General features: G+C 34.8%; 1 protein-coding gene across 3 annotated transcripts in view; it reads left to right on the top strand.

Moving 5' to 3' along the window:
- The first annotated feature begins 247 nt into the window (after nt 1-247).
- LOC106169342 (metal cation symporter ZIP14) overlaps nt 248-23,660 on the top strand; it is a 55,743-nt gene continuing 32,330 nt past the window's right edge. For 2 of the 3 annotated variants that reach the window (XM_087016619.1, XM_087016617.1), the window contains exons 1-4: nt 248-380; nt 6,398-6,499; nt 19,809-19,859; nt 21,812-21,931. The gene's annotated coding sequence lies outside the window, so the exon portion shown is untranslated. The remainder of the gene's footprint in view (nt 381-6,397; nt 6,500-19,808; nt 19,860-21,811; nt 21,932-23,660) is intronic. The other variant, XM_087016618.1, reaches the window with a different exon arrangement.

Genomic DNA, 23,660 nt, shown 5'->3' with positions numbered 1-23,660 from the left:
GACCTGTTATTCGTAAAGGTGAAGGATATTTACATACGGGTATGCCGGTCTGCAATGTGAAAGGATGTACGTGAAGCCAGGGAGCAATCATTAAGGAATAAATAATTATCTTGAATAAAAGCACTTGATGACCAAATATAGATAAAGTGCTTTTAAGAGGACAAATTTCATAAATAATCAATAAGGGTTTTATAATCATGGTAAATTGTATTAGTTGATAACTATAAATATAACACCAGTGCCTTTACACAAGCGGTATGCTCCCACACAACAGTCCGCCATACTGCTTCACATATCTCGGGTGTTGCACACGGCTCTTTGTTCGCCTCCAAAGCGGGGAAGTTAAAAGGCCCGACACACAGTCGAGACTGTGTCTGCAGGTAATAACAGCTTGTTGGTGTTGACATTATGATCATAATGGGTGCCTTTTGAGATATATTGCGTCAGGATTCGTTTCTAACTTTGCGAAATGATTTTGACCATGTGTTTTTGTCTGATGTAGCAACGTGTTTAGATGTCGGTCAAAACTTTACCAGATACCCAGACGCCTTACTTTGTTTGTTTCATATTCAAATGACCATCAGTATAACATACTGAAGCAGGGGTATATATATAGGCATTTTAAACATACTGTCAACTGACATTTTGCTGACGAAATAGTAGCACATGTATGATGTACACTATTTGGTGTGCATGTGTTCTGTTCACAGTACGTTAATATATCTGGAATGGGTATCAGTTGCTCAGTATAACATGCGGTATATCCACTGTGTCTAAGGGCCCATTTGAATATGCACCCAGGGGCACAAGAGCATGTACGCACACACATTCACTCATGCACACCTACAGTAACAGAGAGAGAAGAGGGAGAGAGAGCTCTGTTATGTAAAAACATGTTATAGTATGCTAAATGCATATATTAGATATGAAAATTTTGGTTCAAATTCAATGTCATAATTATTGTTATGAAAAAAAAAGAGTAATTTGGTATTAAATCCTAAGGATTTAGTTGATGGTTTTAGAATATATTTGTGTGTATTTATTTATTATTTTTTATTTATTTCATGCTTTTTAAAATTTGAAAAATAATTACCATAATAATGAAAAATATACAGATGGCACAGTGATGACTGTCTGTTCAAGTAAGTGATGTGTTTAGCAAATCATGTTTACAATTTCAAAAAATTAAGTTGTGCTATGGATGGAAAGTTACTTATCGGTGTTCTGATCTTTTATAAAATAACATAATTTTTATACCATGTTCATTTGTTTTAATCTACTTAGTATTCATTGAAGCTCAGTGTTTATACAGGTTATGGTCTTTTTAATTCTATTTTGTCTGTTATCAAAATCTGATGCATAGATATATCCCAAAAAACTATGAAAATTACTTTATTACATAATAGTCCTTCCAGTTCCTTGAGGTCCTTGGCCTTCTAATTATTAATGCAAATAGAGGTAATATAATGCAACTAGGTGTGCTACCACTTTTTCTTATAAGTATATACTACATAACCATTCCTCATAAATAATGAATGTGTGTGGGTTGTAATAAAGAGATCAGAAAAGGAGTGGAACTGATTATTGTCATGCCTTTATGTAGCTATATTTTGAGGATATGACAGTGTACATAACTCCAGATTTAAATTTCTCTAAAATTTAATACCCACTTTTATTATAGTCTAGCATATTTTACTTAATACTAGGACTCGGCATACCCACCTGTGGAATATCATGGTATAACTCATCATTCATGTGACATTCTGTATGGAAAGAATGGTCTAAAAGTACAAACCCAGAAATGAGCATCTTGTATTTTCTTGATCTGAGGACAAGAGTGTCTCTCAGCCCTTCTGATGAATCTCCCCTTTAAGTATTGTTTTCATCTTTTCATACCCCCTTCCCCCCCCCCCCAAAAAAAAAAAAAGAAAAGAAAAAAGAAATCATTTGGATCCCATATTCACTCTCATGCTTTTAATTAATTTGAAGAGGTGTGTCAGATTTTTTTAAGGAATGTGATTGTACTGGTTGATGGAGTTGGTAAGTCTTGTAGAACAGCCCATAAAAAAGTCCACCGTGTCTTGTTGGTACTAGTATACTTGTTTGCTCAAATAGGAGCACACCCAAACTCTTTGTAAATAGGTGACCGTCATGATTTAGTAGTTTTTCTAGTGGATTCTTTACCCAGTAGTCTGGAATACAGGTGCTTGGTCAAGTGACACCTGTGTAGTGGGCATGCAATGTGGTCAACAGGACAGATGGTCAGTGATGGGAATAGATGGACTATCGTGGTGATAGTTGTTTGTAAGTGGTTTTATACTGTAAGGCTCTATTCCCATAGATTTTAGATCGATCTATCCCTGCGGGGAGTCTCACTAGATTACTTTCAGATAATCCGGCTTAAATGTCCGTCCCGCCTACTGCAAGCTGTAATGGGGTAATTAACTTTCCTGTCCGCCCGGCTGAGAGCTATTTAGCGTGAACCCCCAGGGAGTTAGGTTGATCTCAAGTAGGTTGATCTAATCTATGGAAATGGGGTGTAAGTGACTAAGAGATCATATTATCAGATAATATGGTAACATTGAAAATTGGTGTTTGAAAGAAAAAAAATGCTGTTAATCACAAGATTGATGGATGTTTACAAGTTCTTTCATGTTGTCTACAAGTGTGGAGATAGCCTTGTTTGGAGATAGTTGAAGTAATTATTTTCATATATTTCAAGTTATTGTTTATTAACCAAAAATATTATCTAAAAATAGTATGTCCAAAAGCAAACCAAAATGCTTTCGTAAGAGGATGTTCTAAAAGTTCTTGGCATCTTTTTCAGTTTCAAAATTTTCAAAAAAAAAAAAAAAAAAATACCCTGGATAAGATTCCTTTTAATTTGGGTGACAATAAAATAAAAATTAATAAGAAGTATTTAACAATTAATAAAGTTCTGCTTTTGAAAACTTTATTTTAGGAATTAATTTGCAATAACATGCCTTGAAACATTCAAAAAGTGGTAAGTGTGATTTGCATGCAACAAATTGGTTTGTAATTGGTGCACATATGCCTAGCTATTGGAAAATCATTTTTCAAATTTTCTAACCACATGGTATATAAAAAGTAGTAACTACCAGCATATTGATGAATATGTGACTCTATCACTTTGGAGTCAAAATACTAATTTAATCATAACAATTCTGGCTAAGTTCCAAAACCTGTTAAATATATATATTCAAATATTTTGATATTGATCATTATGAGTGAAGATTGCTTAAAAATTGCCACAAAATGGAACAGCGTGGGTATGTATACATGTGATATACTTTAAACCTCATAAGCCAAAAAAAATTGAATTACTACAGTTAGAAAGATTGCAAAGAAAGATGCTACTTGTATGTTGAAATTAAAACAGTGGGTCTGGGCCTAATTGTTTCACAGAAAGTCTAAGGGCTTATTTCCCATGAAACTATCAGTCTAAGTAGATCAATCTAACTCTGCAGATACCGGAAAATACTGGTGATGGAGGCTGATAGTTTCACTTTCAACAAGGTCAGTCTTAGGGCCAATTTTTTAGCCTGTCAAAATGTAGATCAAAGTAGCTGACAAGATTGCATGTCACAGAGCTGTAAGGCTCCTATATATCTGATTTTTGCCAGTCTTTTACTTAAGACCTTTGATCAAATTGCGAATTTCCTGAAGGTGGTTGCTGTTGGTGGTGAATGTTAAGTTTACATACTGTTGGAATGTCACCTCTTACCGTCCACCTCCTGCCCCCATCCCCACCTCCCCAGATCATTGAAGACCTTTAAATGATGCTGTGAAATAACAGGGGCGGATCCAAAGATATTTTCTGACAGTCTTCCAAATTATCTTTGTTAATCCATCCTCCATTTTTTGACCGTATGCCGACAGAAAATATTAGATACCCGCCAATGTAAACATGAAAATCTGACCGTCTTCCGGATCACCCAGAAGACACCCTAAATCCGCCCCTGAATAACTTCACAATCTGCTAGTTGGTTAAGACTTTGTTTGCCTTTCTAGAATTGTTTAAAATCAATTCTGTGATAGTTTTTTACACACATCATATAACATTAAAATTTTGTATTTATGGTGTTTTGCAGAAGGTCACTATGGGTTAAACTATAGCATGTCTCACAGTTAGCCATGAGCAATATGAATCCATAGCTAAACCCATTTGACGGGCGTTTCAAACAGTTTTTCATAGTAACAGTTCATGCATGGTTTGTGAATTGTTGATTTTATTTTAATGCCCCGATTAGCCCCTGATAAGTTCTTTTTTCTAAGAATGATTTTCTGAGGTGGTGCATTATTTAGAAATATTGAAAATAAAATATGGGTTCAAATTGTCATGTTTTGTTTACTTTTTTTCTTTTTCTGTTATTGCCTCATCTGCTTATATTAATTATTATATAAAGTACCTATTGTGATAAATTTTGAGATGGAGCTTGACCTTTTGCCCGTCTGCAACACTTGGAGGGAGATTTGGGGCACTTACTAACAAGTAACACTTTGACCAGTGGGTGATTGCTGAATCACATACCACAATGGCCCACCACATGCAGAACATGTTCTTATCAGCAAGTAACAACCAGAAGTGTATTTTTAGAATTTTTTGAATATATATATATATAATTTTTTTTTTTCTATAAGATTTTGTGCCACAGCCAGTTGGTAGGCTGATTATATTGCTTTAATATATATTTTTTATTCTTAAATTCAGTTCACCCACTTAGCATTACATTTCATTCTGTTATTTTTTTATATTGGGTGAAAGAGTAATTTTTCAGATGAATGAGGGCAAATTTTTCAGCAAAGCGAGCAATATAATAGCATATATTATTCAGCAGACGTAACTTACATTCACATTTTACATCTAACTGTACAGAATTATGAAATATTTTTATCCACTGCTCAATAAATCCAAAAAGACAAATATATATTACGTAGATAACCTTGAATATTGGTAATCATTGTCAATATTTTATACTTAGTATTAATATTTATTAATATTTTATACTAGCTGTGTTGTAAACTATATTACCTTGATTTATGTTTTATTTAGAAAACTCAAGGTAAAATATGAGTAACTAGAAACTCATGGGTTATTCATATGTTAATTGCATGTCTGAGGCTGCAGCAGGTAGTTCTACGTTCACAATTTATTACAGTAGGTTAAATTGTAGGGCCACAATGTCAAATACAAAGATTGCCAAATTTTGTTAAGTTTGGCAATGGAAATGTTTGATTGTCATTCTCTTTTTTCTTCAATTGACATGAATTTGGATTTAAGATTTGATTGTGCTTAATTTTATTTACAACTCCCGAGGAGGTCTGTAAATGCCTAATATGATTTGTTAGTTGACAGCCTTAAAAATACATTTATGGGTTTTGATGATATTTGCAGGGCAGGTTAAGAAAGGACCAAAGTAGATTTGATAAGATTTAAGTGGTGATTAATTTACCATGCATTTGATTGATTAATTACGAGCTGCTTTGGTCAAAGTCTCGTTCTCTGCATGAATTTTTTGTTTTCAACTTATTTTTGCTGATACAAAGGTTTTTTGGTAAAGTCCAGGCTTTTTGCTCTTTTCAGACGTAATTCTTATTAGTGCAGAGTTTCGTGTCTTTTATTGGTAAAGATGTTGAAATTGTCTTGTGTTCAATACACAAGAGTATGGAGAACAAACTTTTGTTTGGTGTATTATTAATTAAAAATTCTGCAAAATTATGTTAGCAGGGTTATCTTTTTCCAAGGTTATAAGATACTGCTGTTCGCCTGTACATGTTTTACTGCCCACTAAAACTGGTTATCTTGCAGCTCTTTTAGAGTTATTTAACTCAGCCAAAAGATAACAGAGAGAAAACCAAAACCTGCATTTCCACCTTTCTGCTGTTTTTGTCAGCTTACAAGACTGGGAGGGTTGATTATCGTCATACAATATTGATGAATGTAACAAGCTTTTATGTGACTTGACCATGAATGTAATAAAATGCAACAGAGCACACCATTAAATTTAATGTTAGTGCACAAAAAGAAGTACATTTTACTGGAATGAAGACCAATTTAATTGTTTGAGAATGCCGTGGACAGAGGGTTTTGAAATCACATGCTAGATTGTAGAATACATTTGTGCTTCTATTGTTTCAATAAAACATGAGTTTGAAGTGCACCTAGTATAAAATGTTCCTTTAAGTAAAGTAAATTTTATTGTATCTGTTGCACTTTCATTGAGTCTTTTTATAGCAGTATAACAAGAGACCAGTTACACTGGTGTCTTGTTTCTCTGTTATTACGGGCCTTTTATAACTTTTATCTGGCATGCAGACATTGAAAAACTGGAGACAGCTTTCTATAGAAGTGTTTACTATATGGTCTTCCTTTCAGTTTCTTACAGTGTAGCTGTATGGCAAGAGGTAAAAGGTGTATATAAAGGAAAAACTGAAGTTTAAAAAAGTAGCTCCAAGAAGGTGGTCTTGACAGTGCTAGGTGAGTAGATTCCTTTCTCTCTTTCTTTCTCTCTCACACACACACAAACGTGCAAACACACAAGACATGCACAGTGCTGACTCGACTAAACTGCTACCTTCTGCTGAATTCTAACTGTTGACAATTTTATATTTTGTACATGTATGCAGTGTTTTGGAAACTTGCTTTAGAACAATATAATAACTGCTTAATACAAAACAATAGTTAAATGATACTCTGATAATTGGTTAAATGAAAGCTTGTCTTTTGTGTCATTTTTGTGTCGTTTAGTAATGAATGTCATGACACTCTTTCAGCAAATGTGATGTTAATTAAAAATAATTTAGGTTACCAAAGGTTGCTTAATGTCTTTTATAATTTTCTCAAAGAATTACCAGTTTTACTTAAATATTTTCTGCTTTTTGAATAAAGTTATCTTGTGTCATTGTTATCCCATATGTAGACAAAAGCAAATTTATTTTCACAATCTAATTGTTTAAGAAAACATCAGAATTTAAACCACGGCTCAGCCTTGCTGTATTCGACATACAAGCACGCCATGTACGAGTGTGTTCCACAGTCTGTTGCACTCCCGTTACTCACTAGTGTAGTAGCCAATCAGAGACCGCGGTTTAAGCCGGGTGCAACACTCTTCGCCTGCGGCTCAACAATACACTCATAATATTTCACATGCAGCTCAGCGACTGATTTTGTATCTATCACATAAATCGGTTGCCTTACCCATTGTATAAAGTCACTGTGGTGAAGAAATGCATAGGAAATGCCAACCTGGCAGTAATAAAAAACACCAGGGTTTTTGTCTGACTTTAATAGACATCAATTTATCAGAATGGTGCCAGGGGCAACAGCTAAACTCTTCACATTTCAGTGCTTCACAAACCAGAGTCACATTTAAGTGCTTCACATTTTAATGGCGCCATTTGATAGGTATCTCTGTCTCTAAGTAGGCATACCCAGTGTTATCAATTGATTTGGTCTGTTACCAGCATATTTTTTTCTTTATCAAAGTATCTTGCATTATATTACAGCTAATTGGGTTACAGTTCCAATTCAGTATTCAAGTCAAGCTCCGAAGTCATTTGGAATGTTTTTTTTTTTTTTTTATCTGCATAGTATTCTATGCAGTTTTTGGTTGATGTTTTTAAAGGTAAGGCAATAGAATGAACTGCAGATTTCAGACCTTTCATGTGGCCTTAATTATACGTAAGCAGTATTGATGATTCAGAAAGAAGATGCAGAAACTGTAGTTTACAGAAATATCAGATGTCTTATAAAAAATTTTAAATATTGTAATGAAATAGAATAATGAAAAATTGGAACTTCCATGTCTCTTTGCCATGTTTCATGATACTTGATATGTGAAGCAGCTGCCAAAATGTGAATCAAGGTGACATTGAAAAATGGTGTAGACTGATATCTGTGCATGTACTATAGTAGGCTTATTTTACAACACATTGTAAGCCATCAGTTCATGCTATTTTCTGACATCTTTTTAGTTATTGACAACATGATAAACAACAGGGTTTATATATTTTGAGAACTCTGTAATTTTGAAAATCTTGGAAGTATTTTTAGTCTATGACTAGAGATGCTGCTGACAAGTTTCCTGACTAAACTGGCACTGTGCGCAATGCAGTTAAAGGGTGGACTTTCCACCCTTGCTTGCAAGCAGTAAGAAATGCTGACACTTGATGTTACTTACAGTATCTGAAGGGTTGCTTTAGTAACAAGGCTGTTATTGTAATATTTGTAATAGACTATAAAATGAAATGATAAAGCTAAATAAAACATAATAAAAAAGTTAATAACTGAATAAGCATATAGATATTAATATTATTTTAAAAATAGAATGGTAGATATTGAATGTTTTTTATTTATGACTAATAATCATTGATAGACATCATTCTCACATGATATACAAAGCATGACCCTCTCTGATATAAAATATGGCTTTTTTACCAACTACATCAGATAATTAATTTTAGCCGATAAAAAAAAGACTGATACTTGTTGCCAAATTTATCATTGATCTGAGATTTTAAAAAATGTGGGGGTGGAGAAGGTGGGAGCTTTAAGATTGCTTAGTAACCTTACTGTCAAACTACAAAGCATCCCAGTAGCGATTATTTGGCAGTAAAGAACCCTACCCACTAAATTAATTTTATTAAGACAACAGCATTTGTTATCAGCACAGCTGAACTTTTGACTCTTTTCCAGATTACACAAATAACAGACTGATGATGATGTGCCTTTTTTTTTTTTTTCGTCTCTCACAAATAACTAATAGGTTGGTGAACAGGGCATGAGCAAGATACCAGCTTATATTTGGTCTCTGTGAAAAAGAATGCCAGGTTGAAAATTAGTAGTTAACTTGTCTCATGGATCGCAGAACATTATTTAAGGGACCATTCCCATAATACTATGTTACTAGCAGGATCGATCTATCTCTAAGGAGATTCTCTCTAAAATTCATTCATTAAAGTGTGCGTGAAAGTTAATTACCCACCTAGCAGCTTCAGTGGGCATGACAGACATTTAAGCTGCTTAAACTGAATGCAATTTAGTGAGAATCCCATTGGAGTTAGATTGATCCTGCTAGTACGAAAAGTTTATGGAAACTTGGACTTTGACCAGAACATGCAAGACATGACTATATATATATATATTTGATTCATCATTAGAATAAACATGTAACTCAAAATCCAGATGATTTATAAATTCACTTTAGTGTAAAAATACCATGCACAGGAAATGACTAATGTTATAATCTCTTTTTTGCAAATTTAGATGATGAATTTAAGATAACATCACAAGCATATATAGATGTGCTGTATTACAGGTAAATGGGTGCAGGGGGGAGTGGGGGTCGAACAAACTTTGGCAGATAAGGTCCAATAAGAATCAAAATTTGGTCTATGGTTTATGCTAAAAAAAGATCCTTGGAAATTACTGTGTGCAGGGCTGAATTTGTATTTTATGTGTTTTCATCAATTTGATGTGTACGATTTATTTCATTTAGCAACTAGTCAACTGAATTAGACTTGAAAAATGCAGTTACATATAACTGTGCAGCCGGTATGTGAAGCCATTCTGCCATATACGTAAGCACTATTCATAAAGTTAATTGCCATCATGGTGATGCAATGGCTTGTTTCCATTGCAATGTTTGCAGTGGTTGTTATGAAAGCAGCTATTTTAAGCTGTAATCTGCCCCCAGCTGAGTTGAGTCATGTCTGGTTTCACGAACAGACGCCATGTGAAACGTGATAGAGTGTGCAATGTGAAAGCATTTTAGGTTAGGGCTAAATCAGAGGTAAATTGCTCATCTAAATGTTATCTTGTATTTCCGTTTTATGTATAATGCAGTTTATAGCCTGGCAGTATATATTTCAGGTCACAGTCTGTTTATGTCTGGATTCACAAGTCCTCGTCATGTGAAACGTGAGTACCGTGTATCTGTGCAATGTGAAGGTGTAATGAGATGTAAGGTGCTGTAAAGGCTGTGTGTTATCTACCATCAATATTTGAAAGATGGAATGGTAATTTTTTTCTTAATTTTTCATTTTCAGTTTAATGTTCAGGCATTGAAAATATATCCTGTCGAGTCGATTGTCTGCACGTCCCCAGATAGCTAATGTTCTGAATTCACCAGTTTCGATTTTAGTGAATAGAATGTAATGATCCATGTTTGATTAATCTCTCAGACTCTATATATCGCCATCCCAGAACAGACCACAGATCCAAGTACCTTAGTAGATCTGTATAATACGTCTATATCCAAGATCATGGAAGATATTGCACCAATGCAGACCAGAGTCAAGTTGGTGAAACAGAGGGCTGAATGGTTTACATCTGAACTCAGCGAAGAAAGGAAAAAGATCAGGAAGCTTGAACGTCAGTGGTGCAACTCAAAATTGGAAATACACCGGGAATTATTCAAAACTGCCAGAGCTAACTATCACACCCTCCTTGAAAAGCAAAAAACTGTATACCATCGGACCTGTATTGAAGGTGCTGATCAAAGGGAACTCTTTAGGATTGTGGACAAGATTTCAGAATCTAAGTCAAGCCAGCTAAGTGTGCTTCCTGACATGGAAATGTCAACACTTCCTCAAGTTTTTGCAGATTTCTTCACAAACCGGATCAAGGATATTCGTAAGGACTTAACTCAAAATGCTACCACAGGATCCTCAGAATCAGATCCATTACCAAGTGAATTTCAAGACAGGTGTGCCAGTCAGGGTGGTGGGGCCCAACTGAGCAATTTCCTACCGGGCTCAGAGAAGGATATTATCTCTGTTATAAAGGGGATGAATTCTAAGTTTTGTGCTCTGGATCCCATGCCAACATATATAGTGAAAGAGTGTATTAGTGTGTTATCTCCAGTTCTCTTGAGATTAGTAAATCTGTCTTTCTCAACAGGTATCTTTCCATCAAACTGCAAAACTGCAATTGTTAGACCATTACTTAAAAAGCAAGGGCTGTGTAAAAATGTCCTGAAAAACTATAGACCAATATCAAATCTACCCTTTTTAGGTAAATTTCTTGAAAAAATGGCATGTTCCCAACTAAGCAGCTATCTATCTGAAAATAAACTCTTTGGGAAATTCCAGTCTGCCTATAGAGAAGGCCACAGCACTGAGACAGCTCTACTTCGAGTCCACAACGACATAATGCTTGCCCTGGATAAACAAAGAGATGTCATTTTAGTTCTTCTAGACCTTTCAGCGGCTTTCGATACCATAGATCATAATATTCTTCTTCACAGGTTGCAGCATCGTTTTAGAGTGAATGGACTTGCACTTAGTTGGTTTACCTCTTACCTGAAAAACAGAACACAAAGGGTTTCAATAGAGTCGGTTTTATCTCAGCCAGTTAACTTGGAGTACGGTGTCCCACAAGGGTCTGTTTTAGGTCCGATCCTATTCTCATTATACATGTTACCTGTAGAAGATATCATACTAAAGCATGGTCTGAACACTGTTATTTTTGCAGATGACACACAAGTATATATTACATGCAAGAGCAGCCAGTCTGCAACAATCACTTCTATGGAGACTTGTCTTGCAGAGATTCGAGAATGGATGAAAGTGAACATGTTGGCTTTAAATGATAGTAAGACTGAGTTGATATGGTTTACATCAAGGTTCAAGGCAAATAGAAAAAATGTAGCAAATGCCAACATTTGCATAGGAGATGTTCTTATAAAACCATCTAGTTCTGTAAAAGATCTGGGAGTTACCCTCGATGAAAATGGCACTATGGGCAAGCGTGTATCTGAAGTGTGTAAATCAGCATCTTATGCACTATGGCGCATTGGAAAAATAAGGAAAGTGTTAGATAACAAAACCACTGAAAAATTAGTACATGCATTTATATCATCAAGATTAGATTACTGCAATAGTCTCCTCTTTGGTATTTGTGACTATCAGATTAAAAAGTTACAAGTTATTCAAAACTCAGCTGCAAGACTGGTTTGTCAAATTAAGTACAATAGTACACACCATATCACTCCCATTCTGAAAGAATTACACTGGCTGCCTGTGAAGCAGAGGATTGATTTTAAAGTACTCTGTATTATTTTTAAGGCGATCCATTCACAAGGACCATTATATTTATCTGATCTTATCTGTTTTAACTTACCACGGCGGTCCACACGTTTTAATACTGAGAATGATTTTATTTTAGAACATTCTGTTTTAGAGAAGGGGTGCCTAAAAAGTTATGGAGATCGTGCTTTTATAATCTACGCCCCAAGAGTGTGGAATGGTCTACCAAATTTTATTAGGAAAACAGAAGACTTTGACAATTTTAAATCTCTTTTAAAGACCCACTTTTTTAATTCTGTCTATATCTCTTAGATTTTGTTTTAATATATATATGTTTTTTTTTTTTTTTTTTTTTTTTTTAATAGGATTGATTTTTAGTAGTGTAAATTTTAAATGGTTTCCAATGAGAGTTTATGATTAAAATATTGTAGTCATTTTAATGATTTTAGTATATTAGCCATTATTGTAAGGCGCCTTGAGATAGAATGTAAGGCGCCATATAAGAATCTTATTATTATTATTATTATTATTATCCCTCCTTTAGTCAACTGTGTGAATTCACCGAAAGAAGCTGTTGTTATGTAAAGTTTAACGAGTTAAACTCTGTAAATGACAAAGGACACACTGTGTCTGGTTGATGTGGCTCCCATTGTTATGCAGACTTGGCTTCCAATATCCAACCATTACTGCACTGGTTATACAAACATCACCTGATGGCTGGAGGCTGATTCAGGTTATTGGGTTAACAGCTTTTGGAATGTGATTATATGAAGAATGCAATGTGAAGGTTTCAGAAAAATTGAACTTAGCACGCTAATTAGGTTTTTTTGTTCTACTCAATATCTGCACTCACTGACAGAACACGAGCCAAGATTCTTGAACCGCTCCCGGCCTGGCTTCACAACTTGATGCTATGTGAAATATGAGAAGCTGCAATGTGAAGCATTTTCCCTTTCACAAAGCACAAAGGTGGCTGGCTACACAGAAAATGTGTGATTTGAGTAAACATACAGCAGGGAAACGACTTTATATACTTTGTTTGCCTATGTCTGGTCCTAAATATATCAAGTATGAAAGGATTGTAAACAGTGAATGAGCACTGAATTGTAGTAGCTATTACGGGCTTGTACTTGCGGTGTATGGAACGTCTATATATAAGTGCACACTTGAACACAGGATTGGCTTAGACAGGAAGCACCAAGTAGGTTTTACTTACCTACTTAATGTTACATTTTTGGCCTTTTTGAACTTAAGATTTTCTTCATTACACACCTGACAATTTTAGGTAAGTGAGTAGGAGTATTGAACTATTAGCATATTTACTGAAAGTTAAAAGAGAGTTGATCAGAAGGTGTAATTCCATTTTGTACTGATCTCTTTCATAGTTTTTTATGGCTTTGGCTGTACAGGTTAAGACGTGGGATATATTAGTTGCATTAAGATAATAATCATTTTTCATTCAAATTAATTTTGCTTCTTTATGTAGGTGTACATTTTTCATATATTTTTCATATTATGCTTTTATACAACCATTCAGGGTTTTTAGTAAAGCAAATGGAATCACCAGTGATGTAGATGCCAAGGGGAAGTGGGGTTTGAGCCGAGGCTGGATTACCGGCAATTGCTTGGGCTAAGTGTGTGTGTGCCCGTGTGTGTGTGTGTGTGTGTGTGTGTGTGTGTGTGTGATTGTGCGTGTGTGTGCATGATTGTGTGCATATTTGTCACAAGTCATGACTGTCATTCCAAAAGGCTTCCATCTGTGGAGATGATGAGCTTTTGTAATACAAGGTCAACTATCATGATTTATGAAATTGTTCTCTCCCTAGTCACCCTGTCTCAGGTTCTCTGATCTCAGTTGCACACCCCCATATCCCCCATCAGAACGCCTACGTTGTTACACCACAAGACAGATGGCTAATGTTAATGTCACTGTAATTAGGATAATTATTCAATTTCCAGTCTCTCCAACTGGGCCGTGTGATTGATGCAATTAACTTGGACCTTCCTCCTACGTCTCTATCAAGAGTTAATTTAGTGGCACATCTCTTTCAGAGAAGTGTTAAGGTATTAATATGTGGATTGCTGTAACCATTTACTCCTGATGAGGTTTTCGCCTTTGTTGCAAACATGTATGTGCATGCAGGCACACTGGCACACGACACATTCATGAATGAAGCATGCATTCATGTAGTACTTGATCTGTTCGCGATGTTTTAGTTTGTTGCATTATATCATTTGGAACTTAGTAATTTAAAATTATTATTATTATTATTATTATTATTTAATTGATTTAGATTTATTAAACACATAAATCACAACTGAATTTGAATTCTAGCTAGATGCAGTGCCCTTTTACCATGCAGTTGATCCATCAAAATATCTAGAACATTTTAGCCTAGCCTTGAATTTTTTGTGAAAGGAGTTATTTTTTTCATGAACTATAGCCAATTTTAAGCCCAATTTCCTTTAATGCGATATTGCTAGCCTGTATGTATTTTTTATGTAATGCTTCTCATAGCACATTTTTGTTCTTGCAAATTTTTTATGGATGGATTTTTTTTTTTGGTCATATTTTATTTAATTTTTTGCTTATTTATCACAAGTTGAGTGAATTACTCACCTAGAATACATGATGTTGGCAAGTCCCTAGTTATGCTATTTCATTGAGTGAAAATCGATAAAAATGTGGGGATTGAGGGAATTCTGGGCAAACATGGAATTAAGATAATGGCAAAATTAAAATTAAATTCAGAAAAACACGAACAGATGCCATTTTTACCACAAGTAGTTTTACATGAATAGACATCAAGTCACATATGACAGTAGTTTGAAGGAGTTGAACCCCCCCCCTCCTGCTTTTTCACTGTGTTCTCTATTCAACTGTGGAAGGCTTGCTCCCCTGTGGGTAGACTAATTGGTTTCCAGAGAAAGGCAAGTATTGAGAATTCCCTGAAGCTGTCCTACTGGAAACCAAGTCAGTCCACAGAGGCTAATAGCATTGGAAGTTCATCACTTATTGAAATTATTTTTTGCTTTGTTTCTACCATCTTGTTTACTTAAGCAATGACGTAAAAAGTCTTTGGAAAACAGTTTTTTTGCTACATGGTTGCTTCAGTCACTTCAATATTGATTATCAAAATGATAAAGAAAGAAAGAAATATTAGACAATAATAATAATAATAATAATAATAATAATAATAATAATAATAAATCAAAATCATCTTAAAATGGAAAATGGCGCACATCATTTGTTAGCTCAAGGTTAAGGATATTTTACCTGCTACAAGTTGGTGTAGAGGTAAAACAATACTTTTCTTGTGCAGTACCAAGGTGAACCATACTGGTACCTGTGAGGCGTCCTCTACAGAATATGATCCATAATTCTTTTGAGTTCATGACTAAATCTGTTTTAGTTTGTCTTCAGGAAAAAACTTGTTTTTAAACTAATCAAAACTGGCAGTGTTTCTCAATTGTGGGTAACAAGCAGGGGTTTACATGCAATAAAGGGAACCGGAGAAGATCAGCATTGGTCAGAATTGTGCCGGAAGTGACGTGCAGTGGTGTTAGAAACGAAGCTGAGTGGTCATTTTAACATAGAGGTGAACGGCAGTGAAGACGGGTTGTCGGAGGAAAAAGAAGTTTTCTAAACAACATGGTAAGATAACTCTCTTTTTTTTCGCATTTTGGGCAGAGAAAACTTGTAGAAATAATAAATGCATGATATGAAAACGTGACACGGAACTTGAAGGTGCAAAATCGTGCTTAATTTGCGGTCAACTTGTTTAGAAATAAATGCTGCGTCGACCGCCAGCGCGACAAAAAGCGTAAAGGGGAAATAATTCCCGGGAGTCTATAAATCGTTGTCATGTGGAAATTTGGCATTAATATAATCCGATATGTCCATATCTAAGTATTTTTGGGGTGTATGAGCTGCAATTAGAACGAAGTTTTAGAGGTCTTGAAGGACCTTGTGAAAACCAGGAAGTAGTTCGTAACTAACAAGTGGAATGTACCGATCTCCGACTGCTGTGCACAGCTGTATCTTTTTTTCAATATATTGACGAATTTTTAGATCTTTATATGTCCATCTGGCATGAAATTCCACACACATGATCACACTGATATACCTTTTACACGCTAATCAGTGACAAATGCCAAGACAAAGGTGACATTCTGACAGCCTCTTATCTGAGTTAAAAATCACTGACAAAAGAGACTGGCAATCAATTTCCTCAGGCTGGCAATCATTAGCCTATAGAAATTGGTCATGTTACATGTTATCTACCTGTGAGAATCGTTTTACCAACTGAGTATTGCATAATAATGTCAATTATTAGTACTTTGAGCTAGTCTTAATTACCTGTCAGCTCACCTGAATTCTCTTTTTGTCTTTTTGGGAAGATCTTGTCAGTGAGATGTTTTATTTGTCCTGTGACAAAAATTCGTCAATATATTGAAAAAAAGGTACAGCTGTGCACAGCAGTCGGAGATCGGTACATTTCACTTGTTAGTTACGAACTACTTCCTTGTTTTCACAAGGTTCTTCAAGACCTCTAAAACTTCGTTCTAATTGCAGCTCATACACCCCAAAAATACTTAGATATGGACATATCGGATTATATTAATGCCAAATTTCCACATGACAACGATTTACAGCCTCCCGGGAATTATTTTCCATTTACACTCTTTGTCGCAATGGCGGTCGATGCAGCATTCATTTTAAAACAAGTTGACCGCAAATTAAGCACGATTTTGCACCTTCAAGTTCCGTGTCACGTTTTCATATCATGCATTTATTATTTCTACAAGTTTTCTCTGCCCAAAATGAGTAAAGAAAAAGTGTTGTCTTACCATGTTGTTTAGAAAACTTCTTTTTCCTCCGACAACCCGTCTTCACTGCCGTTCACCTCTATGTTAAAATGACCACTCAGCTTCGTTTCTAACACCACTGCACGTCACTTCCGGCACAATTCTGACCAATGCTGATCTTCTCCGGTTCCCTTTATTGTGCTCATAAAAAAATTAACAGGCTTTAATTTCCGCCCTGTCTCGGGCAAACGGGAATCGAGTTGACATGTGAAGCAATGCAGTTCTGTGTCTTCATTGATTCTCTATAGAAATCCCATTACCCAAGTGCCATGTGCCCAACTGATGGGCGGAACATGACATTCTGAGAAAAACAGCTGAAAGTGTTGATTGAATTAATTTTATTAATCCAGTCTTCTCTTCATTGCCAGTTGCATGGGAAAACTATCAGCACCTGTTTTTCACTTGGTAGGACAAACACCCCATTCTCATAGATTAGATCGACCTACATTGGATCGACCTAACTCCCTGGGGGTTCACGCTAAATAGCTGTCAGCCGGGAGGACACGAAAGTTAATTACCCCTTATAGCTTGTAGTAGGCGGGGACGGACACTTAAGGCGGATTATCTGACAGTAATCTAGTGAGACTCCCCGCGGTGATAGATCGATCTAAAAGTTGTGAGAACAGAGCCAAAGATGTTCAATATTGACCTTAAGTTACAGTTGTTGTTACATTCCTTTCATTGACTATTTAAACTGTCTTTAAAAAATCACCATTGCTTTTAGTGCTTAGATATTGTTGAGCTTGTGTATTAGGCCATTACCAGAGTCTGTCTGTCTCAATACTGCTGTTACTTGTCTCAGTTAGTATCTGTAACACAGTTTTAACAATCATAGATTAATTGCCTTGTTTTTTTGTTTTTTTTTCTTTTTTTCTTTTGATTTAAGTTTTGTCCAATATTGTAAAGGAAATTTAATTGAATGTGACTTTTTATTTAAAATCATTCAGTTTTGGAATGTTAAGATATATTCTGAAACCAATAATCCCTGTTGGACAGTTGATGAAGACGCATGTCCAGATGGTCGTATTTGGTACTTAAACTATTTTGATTTGGCAAAAATTCTTCAAATTAACCAATATTCTATTAAAATGTTTAAGAAAAGCATACAGATTCTTGAGAAATTATTTTGACATCTGAATGGTGAGTTATAAAGTATTGTTGGTCCATTTGGGTGCATAAATACACAAATTTCATCAAATTTGCAGGCCCGACACCATCATTGCTTGGCATTGGGCCTTGAAGATAGCAAGTTTTGTCCATGATTGTTTTCATGGAAGGGTAAAGTTGGCATTGGAATTTAATTTCCACTTTAATAGGCTTGATGTATCCTTTCATTTCCCCTCTCAGGAAACTGAGTTCACAGTAACATGGCCTTCACTTTTGCAGACATCAACAAGTGTTTTGTATTAATTCGTAGGCTTTTTAGCAAAAAAAAAAGTTAAGATAATTTTTATGACAACTGTATGCAGATGCGAAACCACTTTGGGATTCTTATTACACCATTTATAAATTAACCCCCCTTCATAAATCTTCATTCTTTTACTATTACTATATTTTTATACTATCATTTGTTGTTTAGGAACTTGCACTCTTTTTTTTTTTACTTAATTGGTGTATTGGTTAGAATCAAAAGTGTCATCTAGAAGTATTAGACAAGAAAAAGATGTTACAGGTGTGTGTGTGTGTGTGTGTGTGTGTGTGTGTGTATACTTAAGAGTGTCCGTATATTAAAACCAATACCATTTTTATCAGGTTCATTGAGCACTAAATGCATTTTTCAATTCCATTTACAGGTTTTTTCATATTCTAAATGAATTAGTAGTCCCCAAATATATATACATCACAAACAAATGGATGATTGACATTATAAACCAATACCAATTTCTCAACCTTTTTTTCACTTTTCATAAATAGATTTTAAAACCAAAGATGGTGCATTTATTAATATGGTTATAAGGACTAATTTCCTCTTAGTTCAATATGTATAAGGCTAATTGTTTTACTAATTGACAATTGTGGTAGTGATCTCATTAAGGCCGTGCCCTCTCTAATTTTAATATGCATTTACATCACCAACACATAAAAGGAATAAATAGTTGATAACTTTGTTACATTTTGTGGTTTATTTTGGGCAAGTACTGTGTAATGAAAATATTAATGACACCCTTTAGATTAATGGTGCTCATGTCAGACAAAAAAGTTCTGCTTGAATAAAAAGACAATCTGCAATTTGGACTGCTGTTACATTTTCTATTTCTAATTGGCGTCGGTCTAATTTCCTGGCGAGTATACTTTGGCGTCAATGAGGAGATGAGGTTGTAATTGGGAAAAAGGAGAGGAAACTAGTCCTTCAATTGGAAAATGGCAACAATTGGTTTGTGAACCAAAAGATAAAAAAAAATATAAAAGTTGGAATTGGCCTTTTCTTTGGGGGTCTTTAATGTGAAGCCATTAACAGTGCCTACTTGATTTTAGATGTAACCAGCCCTGAGCAAATTTTCCCTCACCGTTTCCCTTACCACTCTCGCAAGATAAGTTTTTCCCTGCTATTTGACAGTCATTTCTTGATCCAGAAAGAGGACCTTCACATATTGCATGATTAGTGCACTAAGGTAAAAATTACAAATGGGATTTGTATATTATTCTATCTGCCTAAAATCTTTTTTTTTTTATGCAGTACCACCTCAGTGTCTGCCACCACTGCCTTAAAATTACATTCCAATTTTCGGAAGCGATGTGTACAAAGATAGCATACCTCTGTAATGCGCCTCAGTTTTGGTCTTGTGGGAGCTGGACTGTGACATAATAGATCATTTTCCGGCCCATGCTTTGGACATGTGAGTGGTCTCTAATGTGATTAATATCCACTTCTGTATTGGTCATTTTTGCAGGTTGGCTTGGACTGTGCATGGTCATCTGGTCATTTGGAGCTGGACATAGGTGTGAGAGGGTAAGAGGGCTGAAGTGGTACATGGTCATCTTAGTTTTAGAAATGTGCAGGAATAATTCCACTTACAGTAATTACAGTGTCTTTTAACTGAAATTATTTGGATTTGAGGTAGTGTAAGTAGAAATGCATTTTGTTACGGTTGGCTTGTTTAAAGACAAAGTGAAAATCTCGTGGCTGGTTAGTTAGAGGTGCATGTGTCCATTTCTGGCATTAAAGATGTATTGAAAGATAGGTTAATATACTTACTTGTAGCTAATTATTAAGGATTAATTTAAAGTCATAGTAACTCTTCGTTTTGGCCAAAAATTGGATTTTCCTGGAAAAAACGGCAATTTTCCCGTACTTACCAATGGTCAACGACCCCATCCCTGCATTCGAAGTTAATCCAGGGTTTTTTTCCTAAACGTACGTTTTTTTGTCGGAGCCCTCTCTGACATTGCATAGTCACTAGTGACCTACTTAAAACCATGGGAAAAGCAGACAACAACAACACTATATAACAATAATATAAGATTCATGAGATATATTTGTCTTTTTGTTAAAAATGCATTTATATCCACAATGTGTGCCATTCTGGGCTTTTCGTTATCCGACGCACTGTACAAAAACTCGCAACTTACGTCTGCATCTGCATCGACGCATTTCGCACCATGTTATTTTGGTCTTGAATGAACGCGAGAATCCGCGCGACACCCTTAGGTCATTAGCAATGGATGCCTTGACGACCGAGAAGAAAGGCATCGAAAGCCCTATTGACAAGCACAGATTTTAGTTTTACTACAATAAGGGCCGTTTTAGTGGTAAAATACAATAGAATATATTTCCATGCGTTGTTTATAAACAGTGTATTTCTTGTGGAATTTTGAATCTCAAAGGAAGAGTTATTATTGCTTTAATATACTTGTAGCTAATTATTAATAATGAACCTAATGGGTTAGAAAAAGAAACATCTGCTAAGCTTTTGTGTTTCATTTAATCATTGATGATATATTTTTTGATTTCTTAACTATTCATTAAAGAGAAATCCAGGAATGATGTTGCGTTTAATTGAGGACTCAAAAGACAGACTTGTAATAGCTAGACAGTGCAGTCTTAAACTATGTGCATTGGATACAGCAATTACTCGATCTATTCAATGGGCAAAAATTATCATCATTCAGATACATAATTTTATAATCATAAAAATTATATTTCTGTTTTGCATTTTTTGGTGCTTTTAATGCAGAGGATAGAACTATTAGGTTGCCTACTGTTCAATTTTGTTGCTACCACTCTCATCTTAATATATTGTGATTAAAGGAATACAGTGTCTGTACAATTCCCCCCCCACTGAAAAGATAGATTAATTACCATTTGTTTCTTAATCTTTGGGGAGGGGGGGGGGTCCCCTATCATATCACGATGATGATAGTAAACTTCTTATTGGGAGTTTTATTTCCTACATGGAAATTTTATTGGAGTAAGATAAGTTTATTACATTGTTAGGCAAACAGGAGTGTAGATAGTGTCTGTTAAAAGTTTAAGATTACTTTCCTCTTTTTCGAAGTCCTGTAAACTTTGCTTATTTCATGAAAATGAAAATAATATTTTACAATTTTTTCTGAATTATATCTCAGTCATTTTGTCAGCTTTTAGGTGTATATGTGAGAGAATGTATGTGAAATATGTGAAAGACTGATGTGATGGGAAGCATTCATGTTGGAAGTGATTTGTTATAGGTCAACATGTAAGCAGCAAGTTTGTAGCTGGAGAGCACATGCAACACTTTGAACTGTCTTTAAAATTTATTGTTTTACCTATAAAGCATTTTTCAAATTGATGTACTGGAACATATCAGAGATCAGTATTTTATACCTGCACCATTTTTTTTTTTGTAATATTTAAGTTTTCTTGTTTTCTTTTCCCCTGTACTCGTATCATTTGTGTTTGATATTTTTATTGCAGATTTAGCAGTGAGACCTGGATAGCTAGTCCATCTTCTTTACAGTCACTAGTCTCTGGAAGAAGATCCTTGATAGTCATTTTTCTTAGGAAGAAGATAGAGAAGCTTCTCTTGTTGGCAAGGTTTGTATTGGAGTGTGTTTTTAATGGTATTTCCTTTCAGGTATGAGTACTTTTTTAAAATTTATTTGTACTTGTGATTTTTACTAGACTGCCCTTTTCCACCATTCCATGGTAGGCTTCACACAAAAACTGAAAACTGAAAGTTGGACTTATTTTTAGACCATTTTCAATTCAGGAAAAATGGGCAGAGATTTCCAAAGTTAGAAAAACTACATGTATCACTCTAAAACCTGAGCCACATTGATATCATATTAAGAAACTTGAACAGCAGGACTGCCTAACTATTGTAATGATTTATCTGGGATCAAAGAAGTGTAAAATCTAGAGTTAAGTGTTGTAAAGCAAGTTTAGGAATGAAATTATATTGTAAAACGGGTGCATGTTCTTTGGTCTCACAGATTCAGTCCTGTACGGGGACTTGTGCTAAATAGAAGTTTATTTTGTTCAAGAGTTCAGCCATCCATAAAAAGACTTACTTTAAAGTGTTTTTGTGAGAGATGTGGAAAAAGTAAGTTAAGGATGTGAGTGCCTCGAAGTTTAGAACAGAAATGGTTGTAAAATGCAAATACGTAACATTTCCATAAAATTATTGTGCATTGCACCCATTTTGTAATGTTACCTGACAATAGTTTATTTCCTTGAATAACATTGTCATGCTTACTAATTGCCATTTCTTTGGAAATATTTCACAAGCTCAGAGTTAATTATAAAGATTTTAAATTGAGACGCAGCGTGATATATTATATTATATTATATTATATTATATTATATTATATTATATTATATTATATTATATTATATTATATTATATTATATTATATTATATTATATTATGGGGACTTAGTAATAAACGCAGGTGATCAAGTTAATATATGCTGTGAGGAAATAAAGATAAACTGAGTCATGTCAGGTACATTTGATGATTTGAGTTGCTGTTTTTTACTTGGTCCAAGTAAGTGATTATCCCTCATCAACAAAGTGTTTGAATGGAATTCTAGATCTTTTCAAGTTTTAACCATGGGCAAAGTTTTTTTTTTCTTTCCTGGATGTGGAGAAGATAAGAATTTAGGATGATAAGATGATGTAATGGGGAAAGGGGATTACCAGCAAGCATTGAGAATTGGTTTCCATTAATGGATTCAATGTTTTACTTTCTGTCTCTATCAGTATTCTGTTTTTATTCTTATTGCTGGCCTCATTTTTAATATTCATCAGAAACTGTATTTTTAGGTGGATAATTATGTGCTTATTTGGTATTTTGATACAAGCCACAAACAACAAATTAATGATAGAATTTAAAATCAATTATATCTTTTAATGATATTCACGTTTTCATTTAGATTGATACAGATAATAAACTGCTTTTGTGTCGATGATGTTTTCCTGCAGAGATGAGGGTCCTTCCCTGGTTATAATGGTTAAGTCTACTTCCCTCCCCCATCCCAATAATTTACACCTAATATCCTGTAGTGTCATAGTTAAAGAGACATAAAAAAGTTCATTTCAGTACGGACAAAATTTGACACAGATGGTAGCCAATGGAATTATCTTGAATTGAATTGAGGTAACAGTGGATGAAAGCTATAGAGTAAAATATGGAGGAAAATAATAGTATCAGGTGCCCCCACATTGTATGATGCTGAAATGCTATTATAACAATAAGTACAGCTGGGAGGTCATTTTAGGGCAGATCTCTCTGATGGATAAGTGATATATCATGTAAAGTTGC

This window comes from Lingula anatina, chromosome 7 (genome assembly GCF_051362555.1).
Source record: "Lingula anatina isolate TDL-2025a chromosome 7, LinAna3.0, whole genome shotgun sequence".
NCBI classification, from domain to species: domain Eukaryota; kingdom Metazoa; phylum Brachiopoda; class Lingulata; order Lingulida; family Lingulidae; genus Lingula; species Lingula anatina.
The sequence above is the reverse complement of the archived record's forward strand: the minus strand, read 5'-3'. Positions and strand labels throughout refer to the sequence as shown.